A 22,522-nucleotide genomic window follows, 5' to 3' on the forward strand; every position below is an offset into this window, starting at 1 on the left:
CACCGCTGAGTATACAGTATCACACAGGATAGGATTAGATACACAGCTCAGTATACAGTATCACACAGGAGAGGATTAGATACACAGCTCAGTATACAGTATCACACAGGAGAGGATTAGATACACAGCTCAGTATACAGTATCACACAGGATAGGATTAGATACACAGCTCAGTATACAGTATCACACAGGATAGGATTAGATACACAGCTCAGTATACAGTATCACACAGGAGAGGATTAGATACACAGCTCAGTATACAGTATCACACAGGATAGGATTAGATACACAGCTCAGTATACAGTATCACACAGGATAGGATTAGATACACAGCTCAGTATACAGTATCACACAGGATAGGATTAGATACAGCTCAGTATACGGTATCACACAGAATAGGATTAGATACACAGCACAGTATACAGTATCACACAGGATAGGATTAGATACACAGCTCAGTATACAGTATCACACAGGAGAGGATTAGATACACAGCTCAGTATACAGTATCACACAGGATAGGATTAGATACACAGCTCAGTATACAGTATCACACAGGATAGGATTAGATACACAGCTCAGTATACAGTATCACACAGGAGAGGATTAGATACACAGCTCAGTATACAGTATCACACAGGATAGGATTAGATACAGCTCAGTATACAGTATCACACAGGATAGGATTAGATACATAGCTCAGTATACAGTATCACACTGGATAGGATTAGATACAGCTCAGTATACAGTATCACACAGGATAGGATTAGATACACAGCTCAGTATACAGTATCACACTGGAAAGGATTAGATACAGCTCAGTGTACAGTATCACACAGGATAGGATTAGATACACAGCTCAGTATACAGTATCACACAGGACAGGATTAGATACACAGCTCAGTATACAGTATCACACAGGATAGGATTAGATACATCTCAGTATAAAGTATCACACAGGATAGGATTAGATACACAGCTCAGTATACAGTATCACACAGGATAGGATTAGATACACGGCTCAGTATACAGTATCACACAGGATAGGATTAGATACACAGCTCAGTATACAGTATCACACAGGGCAGGATTAGATACACAGCTCAGTATACAGTATCACACAGGATAGGATTAGATACACAGCTCAGTATACAGTATCACACAGGATAGGGTTAGATACAGCTCAGTATACGGTATCACACAGTATAGGATTAGATACACAGCTCAGTATACAGTATCACACAGGATAGGATTAGATACACATCTCAGTATACAGTATCACATAGGATAGGATTAGATACACAGCTCAGTATACAGTATCACACAGGATAGGATTAGATACACAGTGCAGTATACAGTATCACACAGGATAGGATTAGATACACAGTGCAGTATACAGGATTAGATTAGATACACAGCTCAGTATACAGTATCACACAGGATAGGATTAGATACACAGCTCAGTATACAGTATCACACAGGATAGGATTAGATACAGCTCAGTATACAGTATCACACAGGATAGGATTAGATACACAGTGCAGTATACAGTATCACACAGGATAGGATTAGATACACAGTGCAGTATACAGGATTAGATTAGATACACAGCTCAGTATACAGTATCACACAGGATAGGATTAGATACAGCTCAGTATACAGTATCACACAGGATAGGATTAGATACAGCTCAGTATACAGTATCACACAGGATAGGATTAGATACACAGCTCAGTATACAGTATCACACGGGATAGGATTAGATACACAGCTCAGTATACAGTATCACATGGGATAGGATTAGATACACAGCTCAGTATACAGTATCACACAGGATAGGATTAGATACACAGCTCAGTATACAGTATCACACAGGATAGGATTAGATACACGGCTCAGTATACAGTATCACAAAGGATAGGATTAGATACAGCTCAGTATACTGTATCACACAGGATAGGATTAGATACACAGCTCAGTCTACAGTATCACACAGGATAGGATTAGATACACAGCTCAGTATACAGTATCACACAGGATAGGATTAGATACACAGCTCAGTATACAGTATCACACAGGATAGGATTAGATACACAGCTCAGTATACAGTATCACACAGGATAGGATTAGATACACAGCTCAGTATACAGTATCACACAGGATAGGATTAGATACACAGCTCAGTATACAGTATCACAAAGGATAGGATTAGATACAGCTCAGTATACTGTATCACACAGGATAGGATTAGATACACAGCTCAGTCTACAGTATCACACAGGATAGGATTAGATACACAGCTCAGTATACAGTATCACACAGGATAGGATTAGATACACAGCTCAGTATACAGTATCACATAGGATAGGATTAGATACACAGCTCAGTATACAGTATCACACAGGATAGGATTAGATACAGCTCAGTATACGGTATCACACAGTATAGGATTAGATACACAGCACAGTATACAGTATCACACAGGATAGGATTAGATACATAGCTCAGTATACAGTATCACACAGGATAGGATTAGATACACAGCTCAGTATACAGTATCACACAGGATAGGATTAGATACACAGCTCAGTATACAGTATCACACAGGATAGGATTAGATACACAGCTCAGTATACAGTATCACACAGGATAGGATTAGATACAGCTCAGTATACAGTATCACACAGGATAGGATTAGATACACCGCTCAGTATACAGTATCACACAAGATAGGATTAGATACAGCTCAGTATACAGTATCACACAGGATAGGATTAGATACACAGCTCAGTATACAGTATCACACGGGATAGGATTAGATACATAGCTCAGTATACAGTATCACACAGGACGGGATTAGATACACAGCTCAGTATACAGTATCACACGGGATAGGATTAGATACACAGCTCAGTATACAGTATCACACAGGATAGGATTAGATACACAGCTCAGTATACAGTATCAGACAGGATAGGATTAGATACACAGCTCAGTATACAGTATCACACAGGATAGGATTAGATACAGCTCAGTATACAGTATCACACTGGATAGGATTAGATACAGCTCAGTATACAGTATCACACAGGATAGGATTAGATACACATCTCAGTATACGGTATCACACAGTATAGGATTAGATACACAGCACAGTATACAGTATCACACAGGATAGGATTAGATACACAGCTCAGTATACAGTATCACACAGGATAGGGTTAGATACAGCTCAGTATACGGTATCACACAGTATAGGATTAGATACACAGCTCAGTATACAGTATCACACAGGATAGGATTAGATACACATCTCAGTATACGGTATCACACAGTATAGGATTAGATACACAGCACAGTATACAGTATCACACAGGATAGGATTAGATACACAGCTCAGTATACAGTATCACACAGGATAGGATTAGATACACAGCTCAGTATACAGTATCACATAGGATAGGATTAGATACACAGCTCAGTATACAGTATCACACAGGATAGGATTAGATACACAGCTCAGTATACAGTATCACACAAGATAGGATTAGATACAGCTCAGTATACAGTATCACACAGAAGAGGATTAGATACACAGCTCAGTATACAGTATCACACAGGATAGGATTAGATACAGCTCAGTATACGGTATCACACAGTATAGGATTAGATACACAGCACAGTATACAGTATCACACAGGATAGGATTAGATACACAGCTCAGTATACAGTATCACACAGGATAGGATTAGATACACAGCTCAGTATACAGTATCACACAGGATAGGATTAGATACAGCTCAGTATACAGTATCACAAAGGATAGGATTAGATACAGCTCAGTATACAGTATCACACAGGATAGGATTAGATACACCGCTCAGTATACAGTATCACACAAGATAGGATTAGATACAGCTCAGTATACAGTATCACACAGGATAGGATTAGATACACCGCTGAGTATACAGTATCACACAGGATAGGATTAGATACACAGCTCAGTATACAGTATCACACAGGATAGGATTAGATACACAGTGCAGTATACAGTATCACACAGGAGAGGATTAGATACACAGCTCAGTATACAGTATCACACAGGATAGGATTAGATACACCGCTCAGTATACAGTATCACACAAGATAGGATTAGATACAGCTCAGTATACAGTATCACACAGGATAGGATTAGATACACCGCTGAGTATACAGTATCACACAGGATAGGATTAGATACACAGCTCAGTATACAGTATCACACAGGAGAGGATTAGATACACAGCTCAGTATACAGTATCACACAGGAGAGGATTAGATACACAGCTCAGTATACAGTATCACACAGGATAGGATTAGATACACAGCTCAGTATACAGTATCACACAGGATAGGATTAGATACACAGCTCAGTATACAGTATCACACAGGAGAGGATTAGATACACAGCTCAGTATACAGTATCACACAGGATAGGATTAGATACACAGCTCAGTATACAGTATCACACAGGATAGGATTAGATACACAGCTCAGTATACAGTATCACACAGGATAGGATTAGATACACAGCTCAGTATACAGTATCACACAGGATAGGATTAGATACAGCTCAGTATACGGTATCACACAGAATAGGATTAGATACACAGCACAGTATACAGTATCACACAGGATAGGATTAGATACACAGCTCAGTATACAGTATCACACAGGATAGGATTAGATACACATCTCAGTATACAGTATCACATAGGATAGGATTAGATACACAGCTCAGTATACAGTATCACATAGGATAGGATTAGATACACAGGTCAGTATACAGTATCACACAGGATAGGATTAGATACACAGCTCAGTATACAGTATCACATAGGATAGGATTAGATACACAGCTCAGTATACAGTATCACACAGGATAGGATTAGATACAGCTCAGTATACGGTATCACACAGTATAGGATTAGATACACAGCACAGTATACAGTATCACACAGGATAGGATTAGATACACGGCTCAGTATACAGTATCACACGGGATAGGATTAGATACACAGCTCAGTATACAGTATCACACAGGATAGGATTAGATACACCGCTCAGTATACAGTATCACACAGGATAGGATTAGATACACAGCTCAGTATACAGTATCACACAGGATAGGATTAGATACACAGCTCAGTATACAGTATCACACAGGATAGGATTAGATACACAGCTCAGTATACAGTATCACACAGGATAGGATTAGATACAGCTCAGTATACTGTATCACACAGGATAGGATTAGATACACAGCTCAGTATACAGTATCACACAGGATAGGATTAGATACAGCTCAGTATACTGTATCACACAGGATAGGATTAGATACACAGCTCAGTATACAGTATCACACAGGATAGGATTAGATACACAGCTCAGTATACAGTATCACACAGGATAGGATTAGATACACAGCTCAGTATACAGTATCACACAGGATAGGATTAGATACAGCTCAGTATACTGTATCACACAGGATAGGATTAGATACACAGCTCAGTATACAGTATCACACAGGATAGGATTAGATACACAGCTCAGTATACAGTATCACACAGGATAGGATTAGATACACAGTGCAGTATACAGGATTAGATTCCTATACTGTACCACACAGGATAGGATTAGATACACAGCTCAGTATACTGTATCACACAGGATAGGATTAGATACAGCTCAGTATACAGTATCACACAGGATAGGATTAGATACAGCTCAGTATACAGTATCACACAGGATAGGATTAGATACACGGCTCAGTATACAGTATCACACAGGATAGGATTAGATACACAGCTCAGTATACTGTATCACACAGGATAGGATTAGATACACAGCTCAGTATACAGTATCACACAGGATAGGATTAGATACAGCTCAGTATACAGTATCACACAGGATAGGATTAGATACACAGCTCAGTATACAGTATCACACAGGATAGGATTAGATACACAGCTCAGTATACAGTATCACACGGGATAGGATTAGATACAGCTCAGTGTACAGTATCACACAGGATAGGATTAGATACAGCTCAGTATACTGTATCACACAGGATAGGATTAGATACACAGCTCAGTATACAGTATCACACAGGATAGGATTAGATACACAGCTCAGTATACAGTATCACACAGGATAGGATTAGATACAGCTCAGTATACTGTATCACACAGGATAGGATTAGATACACAGCTCAGTATACAGTATCACACAGGATAGGATTAGATACACAGCTCAGTATACAGTATCACACAGGATAGGATTAGATACACCGCTCAGTATACAGTATCACACAGGATAGGATTAGATACACAGTGCAGTATACAGGATTAGATTAGATACACAGCTCAGTATACAGTATCACACAGGATAGGATTAGATACACAGCTCAGTATACAGTATCAGACAGGATAGGATTAGATACACAGCTCAGTATACAGTATCACACGGGATAGGATTAGATACACAGCTCAGTATACAGTATCACACAGGATAGGATTAGATACACAGCTCAGTATACAGTATCAGACAGGATAGGATTAGATACACAGCTCAGTATACAGTATCACACAGGATAGGATTAGATACAGCTCAGTATACAGTATCACACAGGATAGGATTAGATACACAGTGCAGTATACAGGATTAGATTAGATACACAGCTCAGTATACAGTATCACACAGGATAGGATTAGATACATAGCTCAGTATACAGTATCACACTGGATAGGATTAGATACAGCTCAGTATACAGTATCACACAGGATAGGATTAGATACACAGCTCAGTATACAGTATCACACGGGATAGGATTAGATACAGCTCAGTGTACAGTATCACACAGGATAGGATTAGATACAGCTCAGTGTACAGTATCACACAGGATAGGATTAGATACACAGCTCAGTATACTGTATCACACAGGATAGGATTAGATACAGCTCAGTATACAGTATCACACAGGATAGGATTAGATACATAGCTCAGTATACAGTATCACACTGGATAGGATTAGATACAGCTCAGTATACAGTATCACACAGGATAGGATTAGATACAGCTCAGTATACAGTATCACACAGGATAGGATTAGATACACAGCTCAGTATACAGTATCACACAGGATAGGATTAGATACACAGCTCAGTATACAGTATCACACAGGATAGGATTAGATACACAGCTCAGTATACTGTATCACACAGGATAGGATTAGATACACAGCTCAGTATACTGTATCACACAGGATAGGATTAGATACAGCTCAGTATACAGTATCACACAGGATAGGATTAGATACACGGCTCAGTATACAGTATCACACAGGATAGGATTAGATACACAGCTCAGTATACTGTATCACACAGGATAGGATTAGATACACAGCTCAGTATACTGTATCACACAGGATAGGATTAGATACACAGCTCAGTATACAGTATCACACAGGATAGGATTAGATACAGCTCAGTATACAGTATCACACAGGATAGGATTAGATACACAGTGCAGTATACAGGATTAGATTAGATACACAGCTCAGTATACAGTATCACACAGGATAGGATTAGATACATAGCTCAGTATACAGTATCACACTGGATAGGATTAGATACAGCTCAGTATACAGTATCACACAGGATAGGATTAGATACACAGCTCAGTATACAGTATCACACAGACAGGATTAGATACACAGCTCAGTATACAGTATCACACAGGACAGGATTAGATACATCTCAGTATAAAGTATCACACAGGATAGGATTAGATACACAGCTCAGTATACAGTATCACACAGGATAGGATTAGATACACAGCTCAGTATACAGTATCACACAGGATAGGGTTAGATACAGCTCAGTATACGGTATCACACAGTATAGGATTAGATACACAGCTCAGTATACAGTATCACACAGGATAGGATTAGATACACATCTCAGTATACAGTATCACATAGGATAGGATTAGATACACAGCTCAGTATACAGTATCACATAGGATAGGATTAGATACACAGGTCAGTATACAGTATCACACAGGATAGGATTAGATACACAGCTCAGTATACAGTATCACACAGGATAGGATTAGATACAGCTCAGTATACGGTATCACACAGTATAGGATTAGATACACAGCACAGTATACAGTATCACACAGGATAGGATTAGATACACAGCTCAGTATACAGTATCACACAGGATAGGATTAGATACACAGCTCAGTATACAGTATCACACAGGATAGGATTAGATACAGCTCAGTATACAGTATCACAAAGGATAGGATTAGATACAGCTCAGTATACAGTATCACACAGGATAGGATTAGATACACCGCTCAGTATACAGTATCACACAAGATAGGATTAGATACAGCTCAGTATACAGTATCACACAGGATAGGATTAGATACACCGCTGAGTATACAGTATCACACAGGATAGGATTAGATACACAGCTCAGTATACAGTATCACACAGGATAGGATTAGATACACAGCTCAGTATACAGTATCACACAGGAGAGGATTAGATACACAGCTCAGTATACAGTATCACACAGGATAGGATTAGATACACAGCTCAGTATACAGTATCACACAGGATAGGATTAGATACACAGCTCAGTATACAGTATCACACAGGATAGGATTAGATACAGCTCAGTATACGGTATCACACAGAATAGGATTAGATACACAGCACAGTATACAGTATCACACAGGATAGGATTAGATACACAGCTCAGTATACAGTATCACACAGGATAGGATTAGATACAGCTCAGTATACAGTATCACACAGGATAGGATTAGATACATAGCTCAGTATACAGTATCACACTGGATAGGATTAGATACAGCTCAGTATACAGTATCACACAGGATAGGATTAGATACACAGCTCAGTATACAGTATCACACGGGATAGGATTAGATACAGCTCAGTGTACAGTATCACACAGGATAGGATTAGATACACAGCTCAGTATACAGTATCACACAGGACAGGATTAGATACACAGCTCAGTATACAGTATCACACAGGATAGGATTAGATACATCTCAGTATAAAGTATCACACAGGATAGGATTAGATACACAGCTCAGTATACAGTATCACACAGGATAGGATTAGATACACGGCTCAGTATACAGTATCACACAGGATAGGATTAGATACACAGCTCAGTATACAGTATCACACAGGGCAGGATTAGATACACAGCTCAGTATACAGTATCACACAGGATAGGATTAGATACACAGCTCAGTATACAGTATCACACAGGATAGGGTTAGATACAGCTCAGTATACGGTATCACACAGTATAGGATTAGATACACAGCTCAGTATACAGTATCACACAGGATAGGATTAGATACACATCTCAGTATACAGTATCACATAGGATAGGATTAGATACACAGCTCAGTATACAGTATCACATAGGATAGGATTAGATACACAGGTCAGTATACAGTATCACACAGGATAGGATTAGATACACAGCTCAGTATACAGTATCACATAGGATAGGATTAGATACACAGCTCAGTATACAGTATCACACAGGATAGGATTAGATACACCGCTCAGTATACAGTATCACACAGGATAGGATTAGATACACAGCTCAGTATACAGTATCACACAGGATAGGATTAGATACACAGCTCAGTATACAGTATCACACAGGATAGGATTAGATACACAGCTCAGTATACAGTATCACACAGGATAGGATTAGATACACAGCTCAGTATACAGTATCACACAGGATAGGATTAGATACACAGCTCAGTATACAGTATCACACAGGATAGGATTAGATACAGCTCAGAATACTGTATCACACAGGATAGGATTAGATACACAGCTCAGTATACAGTATCACACAGGATAGGATTAGATACAGCTCAGTATACTGTATCACACAGGATAGGATTAGATACACAGCTCAGTATACAGTATCACACAGGATAGGATTAGATACACAGCTCAGTATACAGTATCACACAGGATAGGATTAGATACACAGCTCAGTATACAGTATCACACAGGATAGGATTAGATACACTGCTCAGTATACAGTATCACACAGGATAGGATTAGATACACGGCTCAGTATACAGTATCACACAGGATAGGATTAGATACACAGCTCAGTATACTGTATCACACAGGATAGGATTAGATACACAGCTCAGTATACAGTATCACACAGGATAGGATTAGATACAGCTCAGTATACAGTATCACACAGGATAGGATTAGATACACAGCTCAGTATACAGTATCACACAGGATAGGATTAGATACACAGCTCAGTATACAGTATCACACAGGATAGGATTAGATACACCGCTCAGTATACAGTATCACACAGGATAGGATTAGATACACAGTGCAGTATACAGGATTAGATTAGATACACAGCTCAGTATACAGTATCACACAGGATAGGATTAGATACACAGCTCAGTATACAGTATCACACAGGATAGGATTAGATACACAGCTCAGTATACAGTATCACACGGGATAGGATTAGATACATAGCTCAGTATACAGTATCACACAGGACGGGATTAGATACACAGCTCAGTATACAGTATCACACAGGATAGGATTAGATACACAGCTCAGTATACAGTATCACACGGGATAGGATTAGATACACAGCTCAGTATACAGTATCACACAGGATAGGATTAGATACACAGCTCAGTATACAGTATCAGACAGGATAGGATTAGATACACAGCTCAGTATACAGTATCACACAGGATAGGATTAGATACAGCTCAGTATACAGTATCACACAGGATAGGATTAGATACACAGTGCAGTATACAGGATTAGATTAGATACACAGCTCAGTATACAGTATCACACAGGATAGGATTAGATACATAGCTCAGTATACAGTATCACACTGGATAGGATTAGATACAGCTCAGTATACAGTATCACACAGGATAGGATTAGATACACAGCTCAGTATACAGTATCACACGGGATAGGATTAGATACAGCTCAGTGTACAGTATCACACAGGATAGGATTAGATACAGCTCAGTGTACAGTATCACACAGGATAGGATTAGATACACAGCTCAGTATACTGTATCACACAGGATAGGATTAGATACAGCTCAGTATACAGTATCACACAGGATAGGATTAGATACAGCTCAGTATACAGTATCACACAGGATAGGATTAGATACACGGCTCAGTATACAGTATCACACAGGATAGGATTAGATACACAGCTCAGTATACTGTATCACACAGGATAGGATTAGATACACAGCTCAGTATACAGTATCACACAGGATAGGATTAGATACAGCTCAGTATACAGTATCACACAGGATAGGATTAGATACAGCTCAGTATACAGTATCACACAGGATAGGATTAGATACAGCTCAGTATACAGTATCACACAGGATAGGATTAGATACACAGCTCAGTATACAGTATCACACAGGATAGGATTAGATACACAGCTCAGTATACAGTATCACACAGGATAGGATTAGATACACAGCTCAGTATACTGTATCACACAGGATAGGATTAGATACACAGCTCAGTATACTGTATCACACAGGATAGGATTAGATACAGCTCAGTATACAGTATCACACAGGATAGGATTAGATACACGGCTCAGTATACAGTATCACACAGGATAGGATTAGATACACAGCTCAGTATACTGTATCACACAGGATAGGATTAGATACACAGCTCAGTATACTGTATCACACAGGATAGGATTAGATACACAGCTCAGTATACAGTATCACACAGGATAGGATTAGATACAGCTCAGTATACAGTATCACACAGGATAGGATTAGATACACAGTGCAGTATACAGGATTAGATTAGATACACAGCTCAGTATACAGTATCACACAGGATAGGATTAGATACATAGCTCAGTATACAGTATCACACTGGATAGGATTAGATACAGCTCAGTATACAGTATCACACAGGATAGGATTAGATACACAGCTCAGTATACAGTATCACACAGACAGGATTAGATACACAGCTCAGTATACAGTATCACACAGGACAGGATTAGATACACAGCTCAGTATACAGTATCACACAGGATAGGATTAGATACATCTCAGTATAAAGTATCACACAGGATAAGATTAGATACACAGCTCAGTATACAGTATCACACAGGATAGGATTAGATACACAGCTCAGTATACAGTATCACACAGGGCAGGATTAGATACACAGCTCAGTATACAGTATCACACAGGATAGGATTAGATACACAGCTCAGTATACAGTATCACACAGGATAGGGTTAGATACAGCTCAGTATACGGTATCACACAGTATAGGATTAGATACACAGCTCAGTATACAGTATCACACAGGATAGGATTAGATACACATCTCAGTATACAGTATCACATAGGATAGGATTAGATACACAGCTCAGTATACAGTATCACATAGGATAGGATTAGATACACAGGTCAGTATACAGTATCACACAGGATAGGATTAGATACACAGCTCAGTATACAGTATCACATAGGATAGGATTAGATACACAGCTCAGTATACAGTATCACACAGGATAGGATTAGATACAGCTCAGTATACGGTATCACACAGTATAGGATTAGATACACAGCACAGTATACAGTATCACACAGGATAGGATTAGATACATAGCTCAGTATACAGTATCACACAGGATAGGATTAGATACACAGCTCAGTATACAGTATCACACAGGATAGGATTAGATACACAGCTCAGTATACAGTATCACACAGGATAGGATTAGATACATAGCTCAGTATACAGTATCACACAGGATAGGATTAGATACAGCTCAGTATACAGTATCACAAAGGATAGGATTAGATACAGCTCAGTATACAGTATCACACAGGATAGGATTAGATACACCGCTGAGTATACAGTATCACACAAGATAGGATTAGATACAGCTCAGTATACAGTATCACACAGGATAGGATTAGATACACCGCTGAGTATACAGTATCACACAGGATAGGATTAGATACACAGCTCAGTATACAGTATCACACAGGATAGGATTAGATACACAGTGCAGTATACAGTATCACACAGGATAGGATTAGATACACAGTGCAGTATACAGGATTAGATTAGATACACAGCTCAGTATACAGTATCACACAGGATAGGATTAGATACACAGCTCAGTATACAGTATCACACAGGATAGGATTAGATACAGCTCAGTATACAGTATCACACAGGATAGGATTAGATACACAGTGCAGTATACAGTATCACACAGGATAGGATTAGATACACAGTGCAGTATACAGGATTAGATTAGATACACAGCTCAGTATACAGTATCACACAGGATAGGATTAGATACACAGCTCAGTATACAGTATCACACAGGATAGGATTAGATACAGCTCAGTATACAGTATCACACAGGATAGGATTAGATACACAGCTCAGTATACAGTATCACACGGGATAGGATTAGATACACAGCTCAGTATACAGTATCACATGGGATAGGATTAGATACACAGCTCAGTATACAGTATCACACAGGATAGGATTAGATACACAGCTCAGTATACAGTATCACACAGGATAGGATTAGATACACGGCTCAGTATACAGTATCACACGGGATAGGATTAGATACACAGCTCAGTATACAGTATCACATGGGATAGGATTAGATACACAGCTCAGTATACAGTATCACACAGGATAGGATTAGATACAGCTCAGTATACTGTATCACACAGGATAGGATTAGATACACAGTGCAGTATACAGGATTAGATTAGATACACAGCTCAGTATACAGTATCACACAGGATAGGATTAGATACATAGCTCAGTATACAGTATCACACTGGATAGGATTAGATACAGCTCAGTATACAGTATCACACAGGATAGGATTAGATACACAGCTCAGTATACAGTATCACACGGGATAGGATTAGATACAGCTCAGTGTACAGTATCACACAGGATAGGATTAGATACAGCTCAGTGTACAGTATCACACAGGATAGGATTAGATACACAGCTCAGTATACTGTATCACACAGGATAGGATTAGATACAGCTCAGTATACAGTATCACACAGGATAGGATTAGATACAGCTCAGTATACAGTATCACACAGGATAGGATTAGATACACGGCTCAGTATACAGTATCACACAGGATAGGATTAGATACACAGCTCAGTATACTGTATCACACAGGATAGGATTAGATACACAGCTCAGTATACAGTATCACACAGGATAGGATTAGATACAGCTCAGTATACAGTATCACACAGGATAGGATTAGATACAGCTCAGTATACAGTATCACACAGGATAGGATTAGATACAGCTCAGTATACAGTATCACACAGGATAGGATTAGATACACAGCTCAGTATACAGTATCACACAGGATAGGATTAGATACACAGCTCAGTATACAGTATCACACAGGATAGGATTAGATACACAGCTCAGTATACTGTATCACACAGGATAGGATTAGATACACAGCTCAGTATACTGTATCACACAGGATAGGATTAGATACAGCTCAGTATACAGTATCACACAGGATAGGATTAGATACACGGCTCAGTATACAGTATCACACAGGATAGGATTAGATACACAGCTCAGTATACTGTATCACACAGGATAGGATTAGATACACAGCTCAGTATACTGTATCACACAGGATAGGATTAGATACACAGCTCAGTATAAAGTATCACACAGGATAGGATTAGATACAGCTCAGTATACAGTATCACACAGGATAGGATTAGATACACAGTGCAGTATACAGGATTAGATTAGATACACAGCTCAGTATACAGTATCACACAGGATAGGATTAGATACATAGCTCAGTATACAGTATCACACTGGATAGGATTAGATACAGCTCAGTATACAGTATCACACAGGATAGGATTAGATACACAGCTCAGTATACAGTATCACACAGACAGGATTAGATACACAGCTCAGTATACAGTATCACACAGGACAGGATTAGATACACAGCTCAGTATACAGTATCACACAGGATAGGATTAGATACATCTCAGTATAAAGTATCACACAGGATAGGATTAGATACACAGCTCAGTATACAGTATCACACAGGATAGGATTAGATACACAGCTCAGTATACAGTATCACACAGGGCAGGATTAGATACACAGCTCAGTATACAGTATCACACAGGATAGGATTAGATACACAGCTCAGTATACAGTATCACACAGGATAGGGTTAGATACAGCTCAGTATACGGTATCACACAGTATAGGATTAGATACACAGCTCAGTATACAGTATCACACAGGATAGGATTAGATACACATCTCAGTATACAGTATCACATAGGATAGGATTAGATACACAGCTCAGTATACAGTATCACATAGGATAGGATTAGATACACAGGTCAGTATACAGTATCACACAGGATAGGATTAGATACACAGCTCAGTATACAGTATCACATAGGATAGGATTAGATACACAGCTCAGTATACAGTATCACACAGGATAGGATTAGATACAGCTCAGTATACGGTATCACACAGTATAGGATTAGATACACAGCACAGTATACAGTATCACACAGGATAGGATTAGATACATAGCTCAGTATACAGTATCACACAGGATAGGATTAGATACACAGCTCAGTATACAGTATCACACAGGATAGGATTAGATACACAGCTCAGTATACAGTATCACACAGGATAGGATTAGATACATAGCTCAGTATACAGTATCACACAGGATAGGATTAGATACAGCTCAGTATACAGTATCACAAAGGATAGGATTAGATACAGCTCAGTATACAGTATCACACAGGATAGGATTAGATACACCGCTGAGTATACAGTATCACACAAGATAGGATTAGATACAGCTCAGTATACAGTATCACACAGGATAGGATTAGATACACCGCTGAGTATACAGTATCACACAGGATAGGATTAGATACACAGCTCAGTATACAGTATCACACAGGATAGGATTAGATACACAGTGCAGTATACAGTATCACACAGGATAGGATTAGATACACAGTGCAGTATACAGGATTAGATTAGATACACAGCTCAGTATACAGTATCACACAGGATAGGATTAGATACACAGCTCAGTATACAGTATCACACAGGATAGGATTAGATACAGCTCAGTATACAGTATCACACAGGATAGGATTAGATACACAGTGCAGTATACAGTATCACACAGGATAGGATTAGATACACAGTGCAGTATACAGGATTAGATTAGATACACAGCTCAGTATACAGTATCACACAGGATAGGATTAGATACACAGCTCAGTATACAGTATCACACAGGATAGGATTAGATACAGCTCAGTATACAGTATCACACAGGATAGGATTAGATACACAGCTCAGTATACAGTATCACACGGGATAGGATTAGATACACAGCTCAGTATACAGTATCACATGGGATAGGATTAGATACACAGCTCAGTATACAGTATCACACAGGATAGGATTAGATACACAGCTCAGTATACTGTATCACACAGGATAGGATTAGATACACGGCTCAGTATACAGTATCACACGGGATAGGATTAGATACACAGCTCAGTATACAGTATCACATGGGATAGGATTAGATACACAGCTCAGTATACAGTATCACACAGGATAGGATTAGATACACAGCTCAGTATACAGTATCACACAGGATAGGATTAGATACACGGCTCAGTATACAGTATCACACGGGATAGGATTAGATACACAGCTCAGTATACAGTATCACACAGGATAGGATTAGATACACCGCTCAGTATACAGTATCACACAGGATAGGATTAGATACACAGCTCAGTATACAGTATCACACAGGATAGGATTAGATACACAGCTCAGTATACAGTATCACACAGGATAGGATTAGATACACAGCTCAGTATACAGTATCACACAGGATAGGATTAGATACACAGCTCAGTATACAGTATCACACAGGATAGGATTAGATACACAGCTCAGTATACAGTATCACACAGGATAGGATTAGATACAGCTCAGTATACTGTATCACACAGGATAGGATTAGATACACAGCTCAGTATACAGTATCACACAGGATAGGATTAGATACAGCTCAGTATACTGTATCACACAGGATAGGATTAGATACACAGCTCAGTATACAGTATCACACAGGATAGGATTAGATACACAGCTCAGTATACAGTATCACACAGGATAGGATTAGATACACAGCTCAGTATACAGTATCACACAGGATAGGATTAGATACACTGCTCAGTATACAGTATCACACAGGATAGGATTAGATACACAGTGCAGTATACAGGATTAGATTCCTATACTGTACCACACAGGATAGGATTAGATACACAGCTCAGTATACTGTATCACACAGGATAGGATTAGATACAGCTCAGTATACAGTATCACACAGGATAGGATTAGATACAGCTCAGTATACAGTATCACACAGGATAGGATTAGATACACGGCTCAGTATACAGTATCACACAGGATAGGATTAGATACACAGCTCAGTATACTGTATCACACAGGATAGGATTAGATACACAGCTCAGTATACAGTATCACACAGGATAGGATTAGATACAGCTCAGTATACAGTATCACACAGGATAGGATTAGATACACAGCTCAGTATACAGTATCACACAGGATAGGATTAGATACACAGCTCAGTATACAGTATCACACGGGATAGGATTAGATACAGCTCAGTGTACAGTATCACACAGGATAGGATTAGATACAGCTCAGTATACTGTATCACACAGGATAGGATTAGATACACAGCTCAGTATACAGTATCACACAGGATAGGATTAGATACACAGCTCAGTATACAGTATCACACAGGATAGGATTAGATACACCGCTCAGTATACAGTATCACACAGGATAGGATTAGATACACAGCTCAGTATACAGTATCACACGGGATAGGATTAGATACATAGCTCAGTATACAGTATCACACAGGACGGGATTAGATACACAGCTCAGTATACAGTATCACACAGGATAGGATTAGATACACAGCTCAGTATACAGTATCACACGGGATAGGATTAGATACACAGCTCAGTATACAGTATCACACAGGATAGGATTAGATACACAGCTCAGTATACAGTATCAGACAGGATAGGATTAGATACACAGCTCAGTATACAGTATCACACAGGATAGGATTAGATACAGCTCAGTATACAGTATCACACAGGATAGGATTAGATACACAGTGCAGTATACAGGATTAGATTAGATACACAGCTCAGTATACAGTATCACACAGGATAGGATTAGATACATAGCTCAGTATACAGTATCACACTGGATAGGATTAGATACAGCTCAGTATACAGTATCACACAGGATAGGATTAGATACACAGCTCAGTATACAGTATCACACGGGATAGGATTAGATACAGCTCAGTGTACAGTATCACACAGGATAGGATTAGATACAGCTCAGTATACAGTATCACACAGGATAGGATTAGATACACAGTGCAGTATACAGGATTAGATTAGATACACAGCTCAGTATACAGTATCACACAGGATAGGATTAGATACACAGCTCAGTATACAGTATCACACAGGGCAGGATTAGATACACAGCTCAGTATACAGTATCACACAGGATAGGATTAGATACACAGCTCAGTATACAGTATCACACAGGATAGGGTTAGATACAGCTCAGTATACAGTATCACATAGGATAGGATTAGATACACAGCTCAGTATACAGTATCACATAGGATAGGATTAGATACACAGGTCAGTATACAGTATCACACAGGATAGGATTAGATACACAGCTCAGTATACAGTATCACATAGGATAGGATTAGATACACAGCTCAGTATACAGTATCACACAGGATAGGATTAGATACAGCTCAGTATACGGTATCACACAGTATAGGATTAGATACACAGCACAGTATACAGTATCACACAGGATAGGATTAGATACACGGCTCAGTATACAGTATCACACAGGATAGGATTAGATACACAGCTCAGTATACAGTATCACACAGGATAGGATTAGATACAGCTCAGTATACAGTATCACACAGGATAGGATTAGATACAGCTCAGTATACAGTATCACACAGGATAGGATTAGATACAGCTCAGTATACAGTATCACACAGGATAGGATTAGATACACAGCTCAGTATACAGTATCACACAGGATAGGATTAGATACACAGCTCAGTATACAGTATCACACAGGATAGGATTAGATACACAGCTCAGAATACTGTATCACACAGGATAGGATTAGATACAGCTCAGTATACGGTATCACACAGTATAGGATTAGATACACAGCACAGTATACAGTATCACACAGGATAGGATTAGATACACGGCTCAGTATACAGTATCACACAGGATAGGATTAGATACACAGCTCAGTATACAGTATCACACAGGATAGGATTAGATACAGCTCAGTATACAGTATCACACAGGATAGGATTAGATACAGCTCAGTATACAGTATCACACAGGATAGGATTAGATACAGCTCAGTATACAGTATCACACAGGATAGGATTAGATACACAGCTCAGTATACAGTATCACACAGGATAGGATTAGATACACAGCTCAGTATACAGTATCACACAGGATAGGATTAGATACACAGCTCAGAATACTGTATCACACAGGATAGGATTAGATACACAGCTCAGTATACTGTATCACACAGGATAGGATTAGATACAGCTCAGTATACAGTATCACACAGGATAGGATTAGATACACGGCTCAGTATACAGTATCACACAGGATAGGATTAGATACACAGCTCAGTATACTGTATCACACAGGATAGGATTAGATACACAGCTCAGTATACAGTATCACACAGGATAGGATTAGATACAGCTCAGTATACAGTATCACACAGGATAGGATTAGATACAGCTCAGTATACAGTATCACACAGGATAGGATTAGATACAGCTCAGTATACAGTATCACACAGGATAGGATTAGATACATCTCAGTATAAAGTATCACACAGGATAGGATTAGATACACAGCTCAGTATACAGTATCACATAGGATAGGATTAGATACACAGGTCAGTATACAGTATCACACAGGATAGGATTAGATACACAGCTCAGTATACAGTATCACATAGGATAGGATTAGATACACAGCTCAGTATACAGTATCACACAGGATAGGATTATATACAGCTCAGTATACGGTATCACACAGTATAGGATTAGATACACAGCACAGTATACAGTATCACACAGGATAGGATTAGATACACGGCTCAGTATACAGTATCACACAGGATAGGATTAGATACACAGCTCAGTATACAGTATCACACAGGATAGGATTAGATACAGCTCAGTATACAGTATCACACAGGATAGGATTAGATACAGCTCAGTATACAGTATCACACAGGATAGGATTAGATACAGCTCAGTATACAGTATCACACAGGATAGGATTAGATACAGCTCAGTATACAGTATCACACAGGATAGGATTAGATACACAGCTCAGTATACAGTATCACACAGGATAGGATTAGATACACCGCTCAGTATACAGTATCACACAGGATAGGATTAGATACAGCTCAGTATACGGTATCACACAGTATAGGATTAGATACACAGCACAGTATACAGTATCACACAGGATAGGATTAGATACACAGCTCAGTATACAGTATCACACAGGATAGGATTAGATACACAGCTCAGTATACAGTATCACACAGGATAGGATTAGATACACCGCTCAGTATACAGTATCACACAGGATAGGATTAGATACAGCTCAGTATACGGTATCACACAGTATAGGATTAGATACACAGCACAGTATACAGTATCACACAGGATAGGATTAGATACACAGCTCAGTATACAGTATCACACAGGATAGGATTAGATACAGCTCAGTATACAGTATCACACAGGATAGGATTAGATACAGCTCAGTATAAAGTATCACACAGGATAGGATTAGATACACAGCTCAGTATACAGTATCACACAGGATAGGATTAGATACACGGCTCAGTATACAGTATCACACAGGATAGGATTAGATACACAGCTCAGTATACAGTATCACACAGGATAGGATTAGATACAGCTCAGTATACAGTATCACACAGGATAGGATTAGATACACAGCTCAGTATACAGTATCACACGGGATAGGATTAGATACACAGCTCAGTATACAGTATCACACAGGATAGGATTAGATACACAGCTCAGTATACAGTATCAGACAGGATAGGATTAGATACACAGCTCAGTATACAGTATCACACAGGATAGGATTAGATACAGCTCAGTATACAGTATCACACAGGATAGGATTAGATACACAGTGCAGTATACAGTATCACACAGGATAGGATTAGATACACAGCTCAGTATACAGTATCACACAGGATAGGATTAGATACACAGCTCAGTATACAGTATCACACAGGATAGGATTAGATACACAGCTCAGTATACAGTATCACACAGGATAGGATTAGATACAGCTCAGTATACAGTATCACACAGGATAGGATTAGATACACAGCTCAGTATACAGTATCACACGGGATAGGATTAGATACACAGCTCAGTATACAGTATCACACAGGATAGGATTAGATACACAGCTCAGTATACAGTATCAGACAGGATAGGATTAGATACACAGCTCAGTATACAGTATCACACAGGATAGGATTAGATACAGCTCAGTATACAGTATCACACAGGATAGGATTAGATACACAGTGCAGTATACAGTATCACACAGGATAGGATTAGATACACAGCTCAGTATACAGTATCACACAGGATAGGATTAGATACACAGCTCAGTATACAGTATCACACAGGATAGGATTAGATACACAGCTCAGTATACAGTATCACACAGGATAGGATTAGATACAGCTCAGTATACAGTATCACACAGGATAATGTGAGATATATATAGAGAAAGATCCACCACACAAAAATTTGGATATTACCTAGTGTCAGACTAGCAGTTTACAGGTCCTGTAATCTGACACTAGAGTGGGACCATGTATCTCAGAGGTGTTTCTGGTGGGACACTTATTGTAGTGCACCTCAGATAGCAAGAAGAAGGGAGGTCCTACTCTCCATATTGATGCATGTCCCTTATGATTACAGATAAAGTGAATAAAGAATTTAAACCCCCCCCCCCAACCACACCAGTGTTAGTTCATTAGGTGTGCAACAATAGGATTAGATACAGCTCA

This window comes from Leptodactylus fuscus, chromosome 4 (assembly GCF_031893055.1).
Source record: "Leptodactylus fuscus isolate aLepFus1 chromosome 4, aLepFus1.hap2, whole genome shotgun sequence".
Taxonomy (NCBI): Eukaryota; Metazoa; Chordata; class Amphibia; order Anura; family Leptodactylidae; genus Leptodactylus; species Leptodactylus fuscus.